Source organism: Salvelinus namaycush, chromosome 25 (genome assembly GCF_016432855.1).
Source record: "Salvelinus namaycush isolate Seneca chromosome 25, SaNama_1.0, whole genome shotgun sequence".
Classification (NCBI taxonomy): domain Eukaryota; kingdom Metazoa; phylum Chordata; class Actinopteri; order Salmoniformes; family Salmonidae; genus Salvelinus; species Salvelinus namaycush.
Genome location: NC_052331.1, coordinates 8,516,217 through 8,536,906, shown reverse-complemented (window position 1 = coordinate 8,536,906; position 20,690 = coordinate 8,516,217). Strand labels below are relative to the sequence as shown.

The window sequence follows — 20,690 nt, the reverse complement described above, 5'->3', positions numbered from 1 at the left end:
ATGCTACACAAAGATAAATAACATACAGGCCTACTTGTAGACCTAATGTGGCCTGTAAACCATGAGTTCTGGCCACTGTATTAGAATGAAGCTATGCCTCAAAATAAGAATTTAGGAGATATGTAATGTATTGTCATAAAGAGTTTAATAATGATAGCATTTGCCTAGGAACTCACTTGTTGAAGGCCACAGGACTGAAAATGAACAAATTCAACAACCATGTCACTAACCAATACAGTCCAGACTAGTACCTAAATCTACATGGCCGCTATTGACCAATAAACATTCACGTGGGCGTGGTCTGGCATATAAATGCATATAAATCAGTCAAGGATATTCGTATTGTAACACAATTTGGTACACATGTTGCAAACGCTGTCAAGACTCAACATTTGCAAGACACTTTATTCTGGCCACACGGTGGCGCTATAATGGGCAAATGTTTTTTATCTCTTTTAATCTCTGAAATTTGGCACACATGCTCAGGTATATGAGTCTATCTAACCCACGCGATATCTCAGACACCACTGGCCCGATTTAGACAAATCTTGGGTGAATGATGTGTCTTGCCATAGAAATCCGTCATTTACAGAAGTACACTCATTGCTGCTATTGGCCATCGTTAGGGTCAAATTTGTTTTCACCATTTTATTTTTGACAGGGTTTGATAACAGATTTTTTAAAGTGTGATAAGATAGTGTACACCACGGAAACATATAAGAGAGTAAGAGAGTTGGAGAGTAATACTGGATCTACAGTGGTGCACGTAAACAGAGAGGAAGGTGTTACAAAGAGGGGAGGGGGGAATGCAAAGAGCTACATTAGGTGAGCAGAGGGGTGTGTGTGCTTGTGCTTGAGCATCTATCTAAGTTTCTATTTTGGGCTTGTTACCACAAGTGTACGTAGCACAAAGAGAAAACGGAGAAACATGCTGGCTTGTACGCTACGTGGAGCTAGAATGGTAAAAAATCATTTCTGGGCATGAGGTCGTTGAAGAAGATAACATATTTTCTGAAATGACATATTCCCCATCTACACTACACTCCCTCTCTCGATAATCCCAAGTGCATACATGAAGCCGGCTAACATCCCACAGACATGTGTAGGATTTCATCCATGTTATTTATGATGCACACACTATAAACACACGTAAAACAAACACACACATACAAGTACACACGCGCACGCTGCACTAGACTGCACTACACGTTCATACAGAAACACACACAGTACACACACACACTCATGCACACATGCCCCGGTAGCACTCACTTCTGTCATCATGAAGTGCTTTGAGAGGTTAGTTAAGGATCATATCTCTCCACCTTACCCGCACACTAGACCCACTACAATTTGCATTCCGCATCAATAGATCCACGGATGATGGAAACGCCATCACACTGCACACAGCCCTATTCCATCTGGACAAGAGGAATACCTATTTAAGAATGCTGTGCATTGACTACAGCTCAGCCTTCATTACCATAGTACCCTCCAAGCTCATCCTTAAGCCCTGGGTCTGTACCCCACCCTGTGCAACTGGGTCCTGGACTTCCTGACGGGCGTCCCCCAGGTGGTGAAGGTAGAAAATAACACCTACACTACGCTGATCCTCAACACAGGGGCCCCACAAGAGTGCGTGCTCAGCCACTTCCTGTACTCCCTGTTCACCCATGACTGCGTGGCCACGCACGCCTCCAACTCAATCATAAAGTTTGCAGACGACACAACAGTAGTCAGCCCGAATAACAGCAACGATGAGACGGCCTACAGGAAGGAGGTGAAGGCCCTGGGAGTGTGGTGCCAGGAAAATAACCTCTCACTCAACGTCAACAAAACAAAGGAGATGATCGTGGACTTCAGGAAACAGCAGAGGGAGCACCCCCCCTATCCACATCGACGGGACCGCAGTGGAGAAGGTGAAAAGCTTCAAGTTCCTCGGAGTACACATCACTGACAAACTGAAATGGTCCACCCACACAGACAGTGTGGTGAAGAAGGCGGAACAGCGCCTCTTCAACCTCAGGAAGTTGAAGAAATGTGGCTTGTCACCTAAGACCCTCACAGACTTTTCCAGATGTGCAATTGAGAGCATCCTGTCGGGCTGTGTCCCTGCCTGGAACGGCAACTGCACCGTCCGCAACCTCAGGGCTCTCCAGAGGGTGGTGCGGTCTGCCCAACGCATCCCTGGGAGAACACTACCTGCCCTCCAGGACACCTACACCACCCGATGTCACAGGAAGGCCAAGAAGAGCATCAAGGACCTCAGCTACTCGAGCCACTGCCTGTTCACCTCGCTGTCATCCAGAAGGCGAGGTCAGTACAGGTGCCTCAAAGCTGGGACCGAGAGACTGAAAAACAGCTTCTATCTCAAGACCATCAGACTGTTAAACAGCCATCACTAGGCGACCTCCACACAGTACCCTGCCCTCAGTCACTAGCCGGCTACCACCCGGTTACTCATCCCTGCACCTTAGAGGCTGATGCCCTATGTACATAGACATGGAACACTGGTCACTTGAATCATGTTTCCATAATGTTTAACACATTTCATATGTGTAAACTGTATTATAGTCGAGGCCATCCTATTCAACTATTGCTGTACATATACGTTTCTATCCAATGTATTCTTCAGATATACAGTACATATTCTATCCACATACTGTCTAATGTCTATACATCCCATCACATATATATACATATATTTATACTCCAGACTCCGACATTGATCGTCCTAATATTTCTATATTTCTTAATTCTATTCTATTACTTTTAGATTTGTGTGTATTGTTGTGTATTGTTAGATACTACTGCACTGTTGGAACTAGGAACACAAGCATTTCCCTACACCTGCAATAACATCTGCTAAACGTGTATGTGACCAATAACATTTGATTTGACACACACACACACACACACACACACACACACACACACACACACACACACACACACAGACATAGACACAGACACAGACACAGACACAGACACAGACACACACACACACACACACACACACACACACACACACACACACACACACACACACACACACACACACACACACACACGTCTTCTGTAATCAGTCAAGTTTTCCCACTGTAAAATAAATGTGATGACGTTAGGTCAACTTTTAACCTACAACAAATCCAATGAAATAGTAGGATTCTTTGGGTTGATTTCACGTAGAATTGACGTTAATTGACAAACCAAATGTAAATGAAAACTAGATGTAATCCTGATACACCTTGGCCAGGGAGGGTGTTGTGGCAGTATTGGCCTATTCCCAGATGAAATGAAACCCCATGCAAAGCTTGCCTTTTTCATGTCCATAACGTATGCTGTTTTCAGCACATGCACGCGTACGCGCGCACACACACACACACACACACACACACACACACACACACACACACACACACACACACACACACACACACACACACACACACACACACACACACACACACACACACACACACACACACACAAGCTCACACACAGTCAGTGAAAGAGACGTGACCAATCCACTGGATTAGGAGGAAAGCTGAACACAAGGGACATGAATGACAAAAGAGCAGTCAGCAAAACGAGGTCAGGGAGACAGAAGGAGAGAGATGTACACGTTCAAAGCATGCACAGTATTACGTCGTGCCAATAAAGCAATAAAGCAATTGAAATTGAATTGAGAGAGAGAAATTCCAGAATACACAATAGGATATACGCGTCTATTTGCCTTCCTTCTTCCTTCCTCTCTTGATGTGGGGTGATCCACAGCAAATTAATTAGCACCCATATTTGCTGTGTATGGGAACAGACAGACAGACCCCTATGGAACAGACAGACACAGACAGATAGACAGACAGGCCCAATGCTGGAGAAGCTGCTGACAACAGCTGTCGAGAGAGATAGGGAGATATGGGGGGGGGGGGGGGGGGAGATAAAGAGATATGGGGGGAGATAAAGAGGGAGATGTAGAAGAAGAAGACAGGGAGTGAGATTCGACCACGACAGCCAGGGAAATTGCCAGACAGGGTGGCAGAGAGGGAGGAGAGATGAGGGGAGAGAGAGGTCATTGGCAGACTGTTTCCCCCTGTCTCCTCTTCCTCCTCCTCCAAAAATTCAATGGAGAAACACAGATATCATTTCAGCTTCCCCACGAGAGCGTCCATCTGAACAACACAAAGCACCTCAGAATGTTTCCACATGCTAAGCACACACTATATTTAAACATTTAATATTTAGCTTTAACAATGATTATGATTAGGTGGAAGAGGAGGGGAGGAAGAGGATACTTGTGAAGATGATACAAATGATGCTTCTGTCACTGCAGATGATGGTGGTGATGATAATGACGAAGATTATGACTCAGACCTAGTGCTGATAACACCTTGAGAGGAAGCGTTTCTCTGGAAACTCAGAACAGCAGCAATGCAAAAGCAGAGAGCAGAGATGTGATAGAGAGATGTGAAACCAGAGAGATAAGAACTGAGACGTGTGAGAGAGAGAGAACACAATTAGACCTAACCAAATCACGAGAAAACAAAAAGATAATTACTTGACATCAGAAAGAATTAACAAAAAAACTGAGCAAACTAGAATGCTATTTGACCCTGAACAGAGAGTACACAGTGTCAGAATACCTGACCCCTGTGACTGACCCAAACTTAAGAAAAGCTTTGACTATGTACAGACTCAGTGAGCATAGTCTTGCTATTGAGAAAGGCTGCCGTAGGCAGACCTGGCTCTCAAGAGAAGACAGTCTATGTGCACACTGGCCACCAAACGAGGTGGAAACTGAGCTGCACTTCCTAACCTCCTGCCCAATGTATGACCATATTAGAGACACATATTTTCATCAGATTACACAGATTCACAAAGAATTCGAAAACAAACCCGATTTCGATAAACTCCCATTTCTACTGGGTAAAATACCACAGTGTGCCATCACAGCAGCAGGATTTTTGGCCTGTTGCCACAAGATAAGGTCAACCAGTGAAGAACAAACACCATACAACCCATATTTGTGTTTATTTATTTTCCCTTTGTACTTTAACTATTTGCACATCGTTACAACACTGTATATATACATAATATGACATTTGTGATGCCTTTACTCTTTTGGAACTTCTGTGAGTGTAATGTTTACTGTTCATTTTTATTGTTTATTTCACTTTTGTTTATTATCTACTTCACTTGCTTTGACAATGTTTACATATGTTTCCCATGCTAATAAAGCCCCTTGAATTGAATTGAATTGAATTGAATTGAGAAAGAGAGAGAGAGAGAGAGAGAGAGAGAGAGAGAGAGAGAGAGAGAGAGAGAGAGAGAGAGAGAGAGAGAGAGAGAGAGAGAGAGAGAGAGAGAGAGAGAGAGAGAGAGCAGCATAGCAGAACAACCACAGTTAGAAGTCAGGACTTCTTCTCTGAGCTTCCTTGGACAAACAAGAGCAGAGTTAGAACACAACACCACTCAAGATGACACACAGAGCTTATGATACCTGTATGAATTGCCTCTTAGTCCTGTAGGAAGTTATTGTGATTTCTCTATGGAGTTCTTATACGACAGGACAGTGACTGATGAGTGTTGAACAGAAAACACATTTTCAGGTGTTATTCTGTAATATCCACAGCCGTGTCTGATGATCTGAATCACGTGTCAAACTCATTTCCCGGAGGGCCGAGTGTCTGCGGGTTTTTGCTCCACCCTTGCACTTGATGAATTAAGGTCACTAATTAGTAAGGAGTCCCCTCACCTGGTTGTCTAGTTATTAAATGAAAGGAAAACCTCAAAATCAGCAGACACTCGACCCTCCGTGGAATGAGTTTGACAGCCCTGTCCTAAATGTAGCTGTAATGTTGCCAGGTCAATGACCACTTTAAAACAGCAGGGGGCGAGGGGAGTTCAAGGAGAGTGACAGCCTCGGTGTAAATTTCAATGGTGTAGAAGTCACTGCTCCATACAAAACGATTTTGTCAGTCCATTTTGCCCAGACCTTGAAAGTGAAGCTGTATTATTTTAGGTCAATGGGAATTAACTTTGGAACACAAAGGTCTGAATCTTAATGTGTGATTCCTGTGAGTACCTGTAAAAACCCTTTCACATCATCCGCATTTCTGTCATAGAGCAGGATTATCAATGTTTCTGTTGGGCTCTGTGCTAACCCCTGGAAACGGAAGGGAGGGTTTCAGCCCTATCTCCACCACCCCAGCCCGCTGTCTACCACAGCCCAGCCCAGCCGCACAGCCTCTTGTTATGCTTTAATGGTCTCTGCAAACTCCCCAAAAGCCTTTTTTCCCTTTCCTCTCCCTGTTGGATTAAGGGGTCAAATGCCCGCCGACTCAATTTGCCTAATTGTTGCCTGAGCTTCACAGGCAGGGTGGAGATGTGTAGGCTACCCTGTCCTCTTCGACTGCTCTCACTCTGTCAACACATCAGTACACATCACACTAAGTGATTATTCTAGCATAGCATAGAGCATCAGCATGGAGCATAGAGCATCAGCATAGCGCATCAGTGTGTGTGTGTGTGTGTGTGTGTGTGTGTGTGTGTGTGTGTGTGTGTGTGTGTGTGTGTGTGTGTGTGTGTGTGTGTGTGTGTGTGTGTGTGTGTGTGTGTGTGTGTTTGTGTAGCACCCCCTTCAGTCTGAAATGAGAACCGCATCGTAGTTCATTCTTGAACGCTCAACCTCTAAATCAATCTGTAATCAAGGTTTTTGGAGATTGGTCAGTGACTCTAACATAATCTATGACAGATCATAGAAACAGCAGAGGGAGGGGGGGGAGAAGGGGGAGAGGGAGTATGGGTGTGGAGAAAGAGAGAGAGGGAAAGATAGATTGTGGGAGAGAGCAAGATGGAGAGAGACAGAGAGAGATGGGAGAGGAGGATTAAAGAGTGAGAGAGCGGTGGAGAGAGAGAGAGAGAGAGAGAGTGGGAGGATATAGAGAGGAGGGAGAGAGAAAGAGAGAGAGAGAAAGAGGGGAAGCCAGGAAACATCACAGCATAGTGGGCTTGGTTCAACAGAGGCCTTGCCCCCAGAGCATCACATTACACATTACAGCAGAGGAGAAATCACATTATGTCCTCAGCAATCTCTGCTCCCGTGAGACACCACCATAACAACACAGAGCGAGAAGAGGAGGGGGGTGGGGGGGGGTCTGCCATGTCCGTCTCTAATCCACAGTCTAAACAGACACACACACGTCCTAATGTCATCTAATTAACACTGCAATATTCTGGACATGGTTGCACTGTGACCCTGTCTAACTCGTTATATACAACCATTAAGCAACTGTATATCTGCCCTTGTATATGTGCATAGTATATATACTGTAGCTACTATCACTGACGTGCACCGGCCATGAAGTCACCTAGCTGTTGTTATCTTCGGGTTCAGTTTAAGGTGGGAGGGAGGGGAGATACAGTAAATGGGTGCTGTGTTTTTACTAAAGAAGGAAATAACAGGGGCTATAAATATACTGTACCATCATGATGAACGTAGCTTACAGCCAACTTGTGAATGAATGTGTTTATCCCAGTTATCTACTATGTAAATGTTATGCAGTACCAGGGGACATTTAGATAATAAGTAACTACTACTACTTTGGATAAAAGCATCTGTTGAATGACCTTCTTTGTTTCTTGTTGTGCCATAGCCTGGTAGCAGATCTGTTTGTGTTTTATCCATCTCCTCTGCCATAGCCTGGTAGCAGATCTGTTTGTGTTTTATCCACCTCCTCTGCCATGGTCGATGGAAGTGAATAGACTCGATTTGTCTAAAATCCCAAACAGATCGATGACCAGGCTAGCACAGAGAAGCGGTGTAAGATTAAAATCCTTATCATGGCCTGATCCCAAATATACCACTGCTAAGATATTGCCTTTCACAATATGACAGTTGATTCACTTGACAGTTTATCTCCATTTTCCACTGCTTAAGTAGTGTGGATGGTCCAATGCCAATGGGAGGCTGAGTAGGGCTGAAATGCTAAACTATGCAGATCCCAGAGACTCAGGCAAGGTGAGGCAAGGCAAGGCAAGGCAAGGCAAGCCCTTCTCTTAGCTTTAGCTTAATTAACCAGTCTGTGTCAGATGCAAACATTTAGATTTTTAGATTTAGATAGTCTCACGGGATTGGGAATCTTTCGCTCTCTTGCCTGCTCTTGCTCTCATATCTGCACTCTCTCAATCTCTCTCCCTCTCGCTCCTTCAGCTCATTTCAGTCCAATAGTTCCTCATTATTTTAATGATGCTGGTAAAATAAGTTTTCTGCTCACCCACGCAGTTTACTTTCAACAACAGACAGAGCAGTTTGGGAACTGAACGAAACACCCAAAGTGTAGCTAGTGGATCATCAACAAGCTGAAAATCACACTGATGTTTTATACAGTAACAAATTCACGTGGTAAAAAAACAACAAGCAACTCTACATTTCCAACCCATGTCGGGGAGAGAGTCTTCGTAACAGTTGTGTAACGTCCTGACCAGAGTTCTTATGTGTTTTGCTTGTTTAGTGTTGGTCAGGACGTGAGCTGGGTGGGAATTCTATGTTGTGTGTCTAGTTTGTCTGTTTCTGTGTCCAGCCTAATATGGTTCTCAATCAGAGGCAGCTGTCAATCGTTGTCCCTGATTGAGAATCATATATAGGTGGCTTGTTTTGTGTTGGGATTTTGTGGGTGATTGTTTCCTGTCTTCTGTCTTTGTGTTCTGCACCAGATAGGACTGTTTCGGTTTTCACATTTATTGTTTTGTTGTTTGTAGTGTTCAAAAGTATTCTTTATTAAATCATGTTGAACACTAGCCGCGCTGCGTTTTGGTCCTCTCCTTCATCCCAGGAAGAAAACCGTGACAGTTGTCTACCTTTTGTGAAGGTGTCAGTCTCATTATGATCAATAATTGGTCCCTTGACAAACCGTCTACGAGAATCTTTTCTACTTTTGAAGTAAGTTTAGTCTTTTCATACACTCTTAGAAAAACAGGTTCCTAAAGGGTTCTTCAGCTGTCTCCATAGGAGAACCCTTTTGGTTCCAGGTAGAACCCTTCTTGGTGGAAAGGGTTATTCAGCTGTCTCCATAGGAGAACCCTTTTGGTTCCAGGTAGAACCCGTTCTGGTGGAAAGGGTTCTTCAGCTGTCTCCATAGGAGAACCCTTTAGGTTCCAGGTAGAACCCTTTTTGGTGGAAAGGGTTCTACATGGAACTCAAAAGGGTTTTACCTGGAAAAAATGGGTTTTACCTAGAACCAAAAGGGCAGTGTTACCTGGAACCAAACACGGTTCTTCAAAGGGTTCTCCTATGAGGTCAGCCGAAGAACCCTTTTTGGTTCTAGATAGCACATTTTTGTGTATCGCAGCTTAGTACAAATACTACAGTAAAAGTAATTAGCATAAAGTGCAACACCGCTGGTCAACTCAAATGGGTAGGTGTATTCTTGTGTCCACCTGTGTGTGTATCTCTTTCAGAACACTATGTATAACAGCTGGACCTTCTGAAACCTCCTTATCCCCAGCCTAGCAGACAGACTTCAAACCCGCTTGTCTGCTACTCTGCTGAACAGGAAACATCTCTCTGTTCGCTTATCTCAAGTACCAGCCCCCCACCTGCCTTTGACAGAGCCTAACAGACACAGATATTCCTCCCCAGCTCTCTCTCTCTCTCTGTCTCTGTCTTTCTCTCTCGGCATATGGTTTAAAGAGCAACTGGAGGCAATAAACAACTTCTCTGGTAGAAAATGGCCTCTGTGGTATTAATATTATTCAGATTGATTTCCTCTTGTGTCAAAACTTACTACAAAGTGTAAATGGGATCATTTTGGTTATAAAGTCAGTCTCGTACAAAACAGAGATTTGGGAGATGATAAAAAATACAAGATTTAAGGGTATGCCACAGTGTTCTGAGGGTTGGGAATTGATAACTTACACGCCCACTTCTGTCAATGATGCCCAACTGTCCAGAGACAACATGGCGCGGTCCGCCCCCAACTGCCGTGTGGACATGTTGTCATGTCGGCATATGAATCCAGAGACAACATGGCGCGGTCCGCCCCCAACTGCCGTGTGGACATGTTGTCCAGTCGGCATAAGGGGGCAATGCACACACATTTCGCACCTCAAATAGGAGGGAAAATGGGCTTCCATAAAGTTGGTAAAAACCTCCAATGCATTTCAACAATATTGCCAGATGGCCAGGAATGGATTACAAAAGACACTACCACTTCTGCTGGTTGTCAACAATCAAACCTGTGACTGGTGTTGATGAGTAGCTAAGTAGATAGCTGGTACTAGCTAGCTAGTAGCTACTTTTGGTTATACAACGTTATTTGATAATGCAAGTGAACCAGGCTAGCTATGATACCACAGACGGAAGGGGAATGATACTCCAGCTAGCTAAATACATCAAGTTAACGTGTAATGTGATGTAGCATCTCTTAGGAAGATGTGCATAGCTCACGTTAGCTAGCTAGCTACCTTGATAACAACAGTTAAACGGTAGCCCATTGGCGTTTAGGGTCAATACGGGGCAGGCATTTGGACGAGAGGGGCCTGGAGCTGATCTACTGGCACTGGCAAACACCTCAGAAGGGGCAAAAGGTGATTACTAATAAGACAGTGCATCACAAGTGTTTAGTAATATTCGCCAAATGCATTTGCATGTACAGGAATTTGACTCTGTGAAATGGTGCTGCCACAATAAACAGAATGTACAGACAGACAATAAACAGAATATACAGACAAGGTAATACCAGCCTTTCAATACGTGTCACTCAACAACTCTACTTATTTCCTACAGATGGAGGACAGGAGAGCGACTATCTGAATTGGGAGAGACATTGTACTCAGCACTAAAATTATACAAGACACATCTATTACTTTTTATTGTCTTTTCTTATTATCAAATGGTGCTATCAATGGGTGGGTGGGACATGCCAGGGAACTGTTTCATATGGGACACCATACAGGAAGGAATGACGACTGACATGTTTGGCAAGGTAGCCCCGGCACGCACCGGACAAAATGCTGTACAGTATCTGTATCGGCTGTGAATGGCGACAGAAGATGAAAGGCAAGTGTAATATTTGCACATTGTTATATTAGTAGAACACTGCTTCGACAGTATTATGGATGGTTTACACTTGAAAGTTACCAAAACACTTTGTTTAGAATATCTACACAAGTCCAGCAATTGCGTTCTTCTCTCCTGGAGGACACATTGAATTGGCCGGTACTGCAATCCTCCTGTATCTGACATCTGCCTTTAGTTATTGAACTCTGCCTGCTGGACCCCATGGGTTGAGGCACACTCTCTCATATCCACGACAGAGAGTCATGCACTCCACCTCTCCTGCCACCTGACTGCACCTTGCCATAACCTGTAATACTTTATATAGATGGAAGGGACTTTGTCACCCACTGGAGACGTGAATACACCCAGACAGACACCCATCACCCAGAGACCTGTGGATGTCAGTGTGTGTTTCGACAGCCGAATCCTTCGATTTGGCCAAATAGACCATAGAAATATAATCCCATTCTAGTTCTGCTTAGAAAGCTGAAGGTTAAGTGTAGGCATGCTGTCTTTATAAGCACGTGATACTTAGAGAAGAAAAAGTATGTTTAGCTGATACATGTATCTACACTCAAACTGAGCAATGTTTGTGCAATGTCCACATGTATCCTACACCTGTAAGGGTATTAGTAGTTCTAGGATTTCTCACCTGGGAACGTTCAGTGGACATAAGGAGAGACGAGACAATACAAAAGTAGCCAGTTAGCTAGCAGTGGTGTGTATTGATGGATGCCAAGGGAAGCCAGGCTTCCCCCAAAATAAAAACAATTAGAAAATAATGTATCTTTCGTCTCTCTGTTTCAGAATTGTCCTTCCATTCACAAGTGGCTGAATGTATATGACCAGAGAAAGCATTTGAGTGAGCGAAACAGCGCCCCCCCCCTGTCTCAGTATGTGTAATGTATTTATTATGGATCCCCATTAGCTGTTCCTGGGGTCCATCCAGCAAAATGAAGGCAGTTTATACAATTTTAAAAACATTACAATACATTCACATCCTCAGGCCCCTACATCACCACTACCACATGTCTACAGAACTAAATCCATCTGTGTGTGTGTGTAGAGTGCGTATGTTATCGTGTGTGTGTGTGTGTGTGTATGCATGTGTCTGTGCCTATGTTTGTGTTGCTTCACAGTCCCCGCTGTTCCATAAGGTGTTTTTTTATACGTTTTTGAAATCAAATTTTACTGCTTGCATCAGTTACTTGATGTGGAATAGAGTTCCATGTAGTCATGGCTTTGCGTTTTGTGTCGCTCCTGCAGGGTTGAAATGTTTTCTCTCTTTTGTTTACAATGGTGCTATGCTCAGATAATAGCATCGTATGCTTTCGCTGAAAAGCCTATTTGAATTCTGACATGTTGGCTGGATTCACAACCAGTGTAGCTTTAATTTGATATCTTTCATGTGTGATTTAATGAAAGTTTGATTTTATAGTAATTTTCATAGTCATTCATTTTAATCTGGCGCTATGCATTTTCTCAGGCTTTTTGTCAAGTGATACAGTAGCATCTTGCCTAAACTCATATTTTTGGATATAAATATGAACTATACCGAACATAAAATAGATGTATTGTGTAACATGAAGTCCTATGAGTGTCATCTGATGAAGATTATCAAAGGTTAGTGATTCATTTTATCTCTATTTCTGCTTTTTGTTAATGCTCTCTTTAGCTGGAAACATGGCTGTCTTTTTCTGTGACTTGGCTCATACCTTACATAATCGTTTGGTGTGCTTTCGTCGTAAAACCTTTTTGAAATCGGACACTTTGGCTGGATTTACAACAAGTGTAGCTTTAAAATGGTGTAAAATACTTGTATGTTTGAGGAATTTAAATAATGGGATTTCTGTTGTTTTGAATATGGCGCCCTGCAGTTTCACTGGCTGTTGATGAGACGCTAACGTCCCACCTACCCTAGAGAGGTTAAAGGTCCTAAATGATGTCACCATTGCCCTTGATTCTAAGCAAATTTGTGCTTCTATTTTTATTAGACTTGGTCAAAGCTTTTGATATGGTAGAACATTCCATTCTTGTGGGCCGGCAAAGGATTATTGGTGTCTCTGAGGGTTCTTTGGCCTGGATTGCTAACTACCTCAAGGAGTGCAGTGTATAAAGTCAGAACATCTGCTGTCTCAGCCACTGCCTGTCACCAAGGGACTACCCCAAGACTCGATCCTAGGCCCTATACTCTTCTCAATTTACATCAACAACATAGCTCATGCAGTAGGAAGCTCTCTCATACATGTTTATGCACATGATACAGTCTTATACTCAACTGGCCCCTCCCCGGATTTTGTGTTAAATGCTTTACAACAAAGCTTTCTTAGCGTCCAACAAGATGTATCTGCCCTTAACCTTAACCTCCAAAACAAAGGTCATGTGGTAAGAAGAATGCCCCTCTCCCCACCGCTGCGATTACTACCTCTGAGGGTTTAGGGCTTGAGGTAGTCACCTCATACAAATACTTGGGAGTATGGCTAGAAGGTACACTGTCCTTCTCTCAGCACATATCAAAGCTACAGGCTAAGGTTAAGACTTGGTTTCCTCTATCGTAATCGCTCCTCTTTCACCCCAGCTGCCAAACTAACCCTGATTCAGATGACCATCCTACCCATGCTAGATTACGGAGACGTAATTTATAGATCGGCAGGTAAGGGTGCTCTTGACTGTCTAGATGTTCTTTAACATTCGGCCATCAGATTGGCCACAAATGCTCCTTATAAGACATATCACTGCACTCAATACACCTCTGTAAACGGGTCATCTCTGTATACCCGTCGCAAGACCCACTGGTTCATGCTTATTTATAAAACCCTCTTAGGCCTCCCTCCCCCCATCTGAGATGCCTACAGCAGCCCTCATCCTCCACATACAACACCCGTTCTGCTAGTCACATTCTGTTAAAGGTCCCCAAAGCACACACATCCCTGGGTCGCTCCTCTTTTCAGTTCGCTGCAGCTATCGACTGGAACGAGGTGCAAAAAAACACTCAAACTGGACAGTATATCTCCATCTCTTCATTCAAAGACTCAATCATGCACACTCTTACTGACAGTTGTGGCTGCTTTGTGTGATGTATTGTTGTCTCTACCTTCTTGCCCTTTGTGCTGTTGTCTGTGCCCAATACTGTTTGTACCATGTTTTGTGCTGCTACCATGTTGTGTTGCTACCATGTTGTTGTCAGGTTGTGTTGCTACCATGCTGTGTTGTCATGTGTTGCTATGTTGTTGTCTTAGGTCTCTCTTTATGTCGTGTTGTGGCGCCTCTCTTGCTGTGACGTGTGTTTAGTCCTATAGTTTTCTTTTTAATCCCAGCCCCCGTCCCCGCAGGAGGCCGTTTGCCTTGTGGTAGGCTGTCATTGAAAATAAGAATTTGTTCTTAACTGACTTGCCTAGTTAATTAAAGGTTAAATAAAAAATGCTGTCTGATCAAAAGGAGTATGATGATGGCACTCGAAGGCGCTGGAGTCGTCAATTACAGTGTGCCTGCCTGTGAGAGAAGAGAATCTGACTAGTAGCCGATGTGTCTTTGCTGAAGCATGCTCAAACATTGAAAAACAACCTAGCTTGTGAACAAAACAATGTAAATAGCCAAGAAACACAAGGACAAAGGCTCACATTAGTAGACTTTTGAGTAAATTAGACCAACTTTTATGCGTGTTCACAGCACTTCTAAAAATGTATCTTCACTTCAATCACGGGACGCACAGCTCCTCAGCCAGGCAGTGTTGATGCGGAATATATAGTGTATATTGAAAAAATCCAGCTTGCATCGATTAAGGTTCAAAATGTTATGGTCCCCCAAACTGGGTCTGCGCCCCACTTTGGTCACACCATTCAAAATGTTCTGGACACGCCACTGGCGGTCTGAAAATGTATTCTGACACTGTGCGACTGTTGTCTTCCTGTCGTCTCTGCCTATCACGGTGGGTATGAATTAATGAGTTATAGAGCAAACAACGCAATTATCACAACACATAGGTTGTAATATGTCTTTTTTCTGCCTTCCCCAGTGATTCTACCCACACACTGCTACTGTTAGCTATAGGATATTATGTTGTCGGACAGCTGACTGAAGACCAGGCACTCGACTCGCAGGTTAGTACCCTTTCCACGGTAACATGTCTTTACATGACATTATGAAACTTTGAAACTAACATGCTGATCAGATCGCTCACGCGCGTGGGTCCGCGTGCGCCATTGCGCACATGTTGATTTTATCCACCCACACCAGACGCGATCAGGACACGCAGGTTGAAATATCAAAACGAACTCTGAACCAACTATATTCATTTGGGGACAGGTTGAAAAGCATTAAACATTTATGGCAATTTAGCTAGCTAGCTTGCTGCGGCTAGCTAATTTCTCCTGGGATATAAACATTGGGTTAATAGACAAAAGGGTAAAAGGGTAAACCAACTTAGTTTCTAGTAATCTCTCCTCCTTCAGGCTTCTTCTTCTACTTTATATGGCGGATGGCAACCAACTTTAAGGTGCATTACCACTACCAACTGGACTGGAGTGTGGACCTCAGTTCCTCTTTCAATCCCCCCCCCCCCCCCCCCCCCGTGGGTATATCCTCCTAAAAACCAATGAGGACATGGGAGAGGCGGGACACGTCAAGGGTCACAAACAGAACCAAATTCTATTTTAGCGACTGGCTTCGCAGATGCTCTTGACACGTGTGAGCAGTGTGGGTGCAATGATTGAATAACATGTATGTGTACATGTGACATGAGCGGGGTGGTCAGCATGTAAGGTGCAAGCTACTTTTGTAGCAAGGTGTTGAAGAATGAGTTTTTCTTGAAACACATTCCAGACACTGGTGATTGCTGTCTTTGCCTAACTGTGATTTCACAGAGAAATATCAGCTAGATAGGCAAGCCATTAGCCAGATGCAGCTATCACCAAGTTATGCTAGCTAGCTGCTCAGCTTGGCCACAAGGTCAGGGCAGGCTTTAGCCTACACATAGATCTGAATTAGCTGACCATCTTGAGGCGAGTCAGTCATGAAAGGAGAAGTCCTGAACTTCAAAACGTTGTTCTCTCAATAACAACGCTAGCTTAGTTTAAGTTCGCCTCGCTGTATTCTCACTACTAACCTTGTTTGTTGTGATTGAATGGCAAAGACACACCCAAGAAACACCCACATCAAACCACACCCCCAAGACAACTCTCGCTTTCGCTTCAGTCGTGGCCGCTAGCGTTCCTTAATAAACAAGCTAAAAAACAAGGCCAAATCAGGAAGTTCAGCCCCGCTTTAAATGCATAATTCATTCCTGTGCAGATTTGAAAAGCCATCCCAATTTGGGAGACAAAGAGAGGCTGAGCCTAGCTATCTGCAATACTCCGGCTGCAATGTACTGAAACATCCAAACAGGATTTCAGAGCGATCCAGGTTTCTCTCTTCCCCTCCACAGCTAGCTAACGTTGGGTGGGCTGTGAGCAGATTAATGATGATTTGACTGCTTATCGTCTGATAAAGAGCCTTAACTCACGGAGAGGACACAGGAAAGGGACAATGAGGAGCAGGCAGAGGTGACCCAGACCCCATTCAACCCCTCGGCTTCCTCTGTTACATACATTATAGAATCACACCTCACAGTGTCTCATCTGATGCCTCTGTCTACTTCAACTAGCCAACTACCAACCTTCAACTAGGTCTCACACACAGCCAAACGCACACTGCAATGCCAAAATCCAGGATTTCACCATCACACACAATATACAACACACACTATTTAACATGTTGCTATAACCTGACTCAGATTTAAACTCTTATTTAAAGCTTGTCATTCACACGCACACACTAGCCTCCTCATTTCTTCTCATCTCTTCTGACAGCTTGGTTCGACCAAGGCATTTTAACCACAGTCTGTGATAGACTAGTGGTCAGTGCCTCTTGCCCTGGTGTGTGTGAGGGGGCAGGGCGTAGGCTGCGATCAGTGGGATTTCTGGTTAATCTCTGTGTGTGTCCCGTACAGCTGAGAGCTTGCCTTCAGCCCTACTCGGCCCTGCGCTGTCCTGCTCCAGACTCATTCAACTGGATGGATGAGCTAATGCCAATCACACACACACACAGCGCTCTACTGTACATTATAATACTGACCCAGTAACACACAGAGTAACGCACTGTACTGTACGAACATTGACCCAATCCCAATAACACAGAGCACTGTACTCTATTTTACTGACACTGCCCAATCACACACAATTTAATAATGATGAACGTCACACACTGCACCAGAATGAATGACATTTTTTTTTTTTAAGTTGCACTGTAAAATGTAAACAATGTCCCCTGAATGAGCATGTTGTGAAAGGAACAGGCATTAATTCCTCTCTATATCAAACTGTGGAGCTGCTCCAAGCAATCAGCTGTCAGGTTTGACCTTGTTAGTCAGTTTTCTGTATTTCTGTTATATCCAGCTTTCTCGTGCAAAGTCAATGGGGTGGTTTTCCTTGTTGGGGGAACCTCGTGTATCACTAATGTGAACTGGGTGATAAATCCTGCGGGTCCACATGATCCTGCCTGTCAGCTTTCACTATGGGCAAGTTGACCGAGTCAGGTGTTCTGAAAGGATTTTGGGATAAATTATAGGACACAATGACAAACACAGTCATGTGGTATACGCATGCAAGTATGCATGTATGCACGCACACACACACACACACACACACACACACACACACACACACACACACACACACACACACACACACACACACACACACACACGGCAGTGCCATACCCCAGGTCTCAGGTGGTGAGTGATGTTTTCACACTTATGCAGGGAGATGTCTATTTCTGCTTAAAGCCAGATGACTCAATAATTCATCATGGCTGCCTGTGCCTGCTGCACTCACAGGATCTCTAAGAGCTGTGTGTGTGTGTGTGTGTGTGTGTGTGTGTGTGTGTGTGTGTGTGTGTGTGTGTGTGTGTGTGTGTGTGTGTGTGTGTGTGTGTGTGTGTGTGTGTGTGTGTGTGTGTGTGTGTGTGTGTGTGTGTGTGTGTGTGTGTGTGTGTGTGTGTGCGTGCGTGAGTGAGTGAGTGAATATGGGCATGGACCTCTAAGAACAAGAGAGAGCTGCTGGCACGTGATTATACGTGGAGGGAAGGAGAGGAGGAGAGGAGGCATGAAGGAGAACAGGAGAGGGGCACCGAAGAGGAGAGGATGCACGTATAGCTTCCTCCATCTTGTCCATCGTCTTCTGTCATTGGCTCTGTCTCATGGTGCTTGTACTAAGACCACATATCTGCTGTCATGGTCCAAGGTGTGGGTGTGGGTCTAAAGGGCTCTGACCCTGACCTAGTGTTGAATTGCCTGCCCCCCTCCGATCGGACCACAGGTGAGTCACACACAGTCCTGTCATCCACAGGGCTACTGTTCTGCACCTCTGAGACACTTCCTGTGTGATTTTTTTATTTTATTTATTTATTTAACTAGGCAAGTTAAGAACAAATTCTTATTTTCAATGACGGCCTAGGAACAGTGGGTTAACTGCCTTGTTCAGGGGCAGCACGGCAGATTATTACCTTGTCAGCTCAGGGATTCGATCTTGCAACCTTCCGGTTACAAGTCCAACGCTCTAACCGCTAGGCTGCCTGCCGCACCAAAGCAACGTGTCCTGCACTAAAGATTGGTGCCTTTAGAGTCTATCTATCACCATCACCCCTGACACACCCACTGCCATATAGAGTAAGTTAACACACACAACACACATACAGAACACACACACACAGACACACATACAGAACACACACACACACACACAGACACACATACAGAACACAGACACACATGTCCAGAAGAGACATGATTGTAACGGTGACCATATTTCCCTAAGGAGAGCTCCTGCTATCGTAGGAGATTGGAACAGAAACCCCTCCACTTTTATTTACTGCTCAAGCACAAGAACATCTCTTTTCATATCAGCCTTTCCCCCAGACAGACACACACACACATACTTCCATTTCACACTTACAGATCCAACACTTCCCAGCTAGCACATTTTGTTCCGTGGAAGTTGTGGGAACGATTGTTTTTGGTTTCCCATTGGTTCCGGTAACGAAGCCATACTTGTCCTGACCAGTAAATACGGAACGTTTTTTAGATGTTCTGAGAATTTTCAGAAGTTTACATACACCTTTTTCACAATTCCTGACATTTAATCCTAGTAAGAATTCCCTGTCTTAGGTCAGTTAGGATCACCACTTTATTTTAAGAATGTGTTTATGTCAGAATAATAGCAGAGATAATTATTTATTTCAGCTTTTATTTCTTTCATCACATACACAGTGGGTCAGAAGTTTACATACACTCAATTAGTATTTGGTAGCATTGCCTTTACATTGTTTAACTTGGGTCTAACATTTTGGGTAGCCTTCCACAAGCTTCCCAAAATAAGTTGGGTGAATTGTGGCCCATTCCTCCTGACAGAGCTGGTGTAACTGAGTCAGGTTTGTAGGTCTCCTTGCTCGCACACGCTTTTTCAGCTCTGCCCACACATTTTCTATAGGATTGAGGTCAGGGCTTTGTGATGGCCACTCCAATACCTTGACTTTGTTGTCCTTAAGCCATTTTGCACAACTTTGAAGTATGCTTTGGGTCATTGTCCATTTGGAAGACCCATTTGCGACCAAGCCTTAACTTCCTGACTGATGTCTTGAGATGTTGCTTCAATATATCCACATAATTTTCCTCCCTCATGATGCCATCTATTTTGTGAAGTGCACCAGTCCCTCCTGCAGCAAAGCACCCCACAACATGACGCTGCCACCCCCATGCTTCATGGCTGGGATGGTGTTCTCAGCTTGCAAGCATCCCCCTTTTTCCTCCAAACATAACGATGGTCATTATGGCCAAACAGTTCTATTTTTGTTTCATCAGACCAGAGGAAAATTCTCCAAAAAGTACGATCTTTATCCCCATGTGCAGTTGCAAACCGTAGTCTGGCTTTTTTTATGGCGGTTTTGGAGCAGTGGCTTTTTCCTTGCTGAGCGGCATTTCAGGTTATGTCAATATAGGACTCATTTTACTGTGGATATAGATACTTTTGTACCTGTTTCCTCCAGCATCTTCACAACGTCCTTTGCTGCTGTTCTGGCATTGATTTGCAGTTTTCGCACCAAAGTACGTTCATCTCTAGGAGACAGAATGGGTCTCCTTCCTGAGCGGTATGATGGCTGCGTGGTTCCATGGTGTTTATACTTGCGTACTATTGTTTATACAGATGAACGTGGTACCTTCAGGCATTTGGAAATTGCTCCCAAGGATGAAATTGTAGACTTGTGAGGTCTACATTTTCTTTCTGAGGTCTTGGCTGATTTCTATTGATTTTCCCATGATGTCAAGCAAAGAGGCAATGAGTTTGAAGGTAGGCCTTGAAATACATCCACAGGTACACCTCCAATTGACTCAAATTATGTCAATTAGCCTATCAGAAGCTTCTAAAGCCATGAGATAATTTTCAAGAATTTTCCAAGCTGTTTAAAGGCACAGTCAACTTAGTGTATGTAAACTTCTGACCCACTGGAATTGTGATACGGTGAATTATAAGTGAAATAACCTGTCTGTAAACAATTGTTGGAAAAATTACTTGTGTCATGCACAAAGTAGATGTCCTAA

General features: G+C 44.0%; 1 protein-coding gene across 1 annotated transcript in view; it reads right to left on the bottom strand.

Moving 5' to 3' along the window:
* LOC120020602 overlaps positions 1-20,690 on the bottom strand; it is a 75,278-nt gene that overhangs the window by 32,395 nt on the left and 22,193 nt on the right. The gene's annotated exons all lie outside the window — the stretch shown is intronic.